Consider the following 1855-nt stretch of genomic DNA (forward strand, 5'->3'; position numbering starts at 1 on the left):
TTTTAGTTGTAATATAACTACACTAATGAAATTTTAGATATGTGGAAATATTATAAGCTAGATACTCAGTTCTTAGTTTATTACGTACTTAGTTAAACAATCTACAGAAGTCCTCAGATAAAGTCCGCCTCCATTAATGTCAGAATGTTTTATTTATGTTACGAAACGTTTAAAGAGGTTTATTCTATAAAACATCAGAAAATAAAGAAAAATTTCCAACGTAGTTTCCCGGAGTCAAAGGTCTCCAAATGTCTGGTTTTATCACACCAACAATATTTAGTTTACAATGATACAACAGATAAAAGCAACAAATCCTCACATTTGAGAAGCTGCAACCAGAGAATCTGGTCGATTAATCAACTAATTGTAGCAGATCTAGTATTGATTAAACTTAATGATCATTTTGGATGACACTATACAGGGAGAGCTGTTTTAATATAGTGACTCTATCCTCTAATAAAAATGCTGTTCACAAAATATTAAAAGCACCACAAACTACAGCTTCTGAAATAAAGTTAAATCACTAAACACTGTACGTGTCAAGGTAGAGTTCATTACACAGCTATTGTTTTACACTGCATTAGTTTTAGGTGGAAGATAAAACTCACCTCACTCACATGAAATCCTCTTTTGTATTTGTCGTGCAGCTTCATTAAGTACAGTTTGCCCTTTTGAGCAAAACTCAAATTCTGATCTCAGCTGTTAATTTGACTGCCACAATTCAGTTTATAAAACAAAAAACAGCACTTACGTAATAACTCAAGGTTATTCTTCGTCCTGAATAATTCTCAAACAGACTCCGGGATGAACACTGTTATTCAGTTGGATGCTTTATCCTCACAGGTATGAGAGAGGAAGCAGGGATGTATTAACAGCGGGCCACTCAATGAAAGCAGTTCACTTGATTGGCTGCGTTGTTACTTAGAAAAGACTCTTAAATTACCCATAATACACTACAAATTACTCCTTCTTGAGACAGTCGAGAACCAGACAGCCTTGTGGAGCTAAGTGTCTATTTGAAGTCTCTTTGTTAGCTCTCAGCCGTAGTCACAGTCTGCCTTTGTGCTCCTGCTGCACGTCCCTCTGTTTGAATGCATGAGCTGGATGCACATTATGTTTAGGAGCAGCTTTGGTAACATGCATTTATTTCCTGTTGTCTGCCACCCATCATGTATGTCACCTGCACTGATTACACTTTAACAACACACTGAAAAGCTCAGCTGAACAGAGTTTAAAAACAACAACACATCATGCAGTTAATAAACAGACAAGCAGAAGATGCCCCCACACATCCATATGACCCCCCCCCACTTTGTTAGAAATCAACAGCTGGATTCCAAACACACTTTTAGTTGTCATGCTACAGGAGCTGCAGCTGTGCTCTGAACATGGAGCCGACAGTGCTGTGAGGATGTTTCACTGGTTGAAGACTTCTTCCTCTCAGACAGCACACAGACAAACATCTGCACACTCACACCGCTGGTACAGATGTGACGTTAGCTGCTAGCTAGCCACCGACGGCTGCTGGCTTACAGGAGCCGTGCGGACTGCGGGCATTGAACTCACCGCGTTTAGTTGACAGTGCAGCCTTCAAAGGTACAGTCTCTGGCCGAGCACACGGTTTCTCCAGGCCCTGAAGTTTCAGGAGCATTTTTTTGGAAATGTTCTTCCCATCTGATCTCTCCTGCAGCAGCAGACAGCGACGCGTCGCCTTTAAAAGGTTTCCAGACAGACGAGCCAGACTTCGGCCGACAGAAAATAAATAATAAATAAATAAATAATAAATAAAACATATCTGAATACAGCGTCCGTATTTCTAATATTAATGATTGTCAAATAAATAATTAAGATAGAT

At 39.4% G+C, this 1855-nt stretch overlaps 1 protein-coding gene across 1 annotated transcript in view; it reads right to left on the reverse strand.

The window, feature by feature from the left end:
* Positions 1-1699, reverse strand: part of zbtb22b (zinc finger and BTB domain containing 22b) — a 10385-nt gene extending 8686 nt beyond the window's left edge. Inside the window, exon 1 of the mRNA XM_035681084.1 lies at positions 1567-1699. The gene's annotated coding sequence lies outside the window, so the exon portion shown is untranslated. The remainder of the gene's footprint in view (positions 1-1566) is intronic.
* Positions 1700-1855: the final 156 nt, after the last annotated feature.

Source organism: Morone saxatilis, unplaced genomic scaffold (genome assembly GCF_004916995.1).
Source record: "Morone saxatilis isolate NCDOM2014 unplaced genomic scaffold, NCSU_SB_2.0 Contig9, whole genome shotgun sequence".
NCBI lineage: Eukaryota > Metazoa > Chordata > Actinopteri > Moronidae > Morone > Morone saxatilis.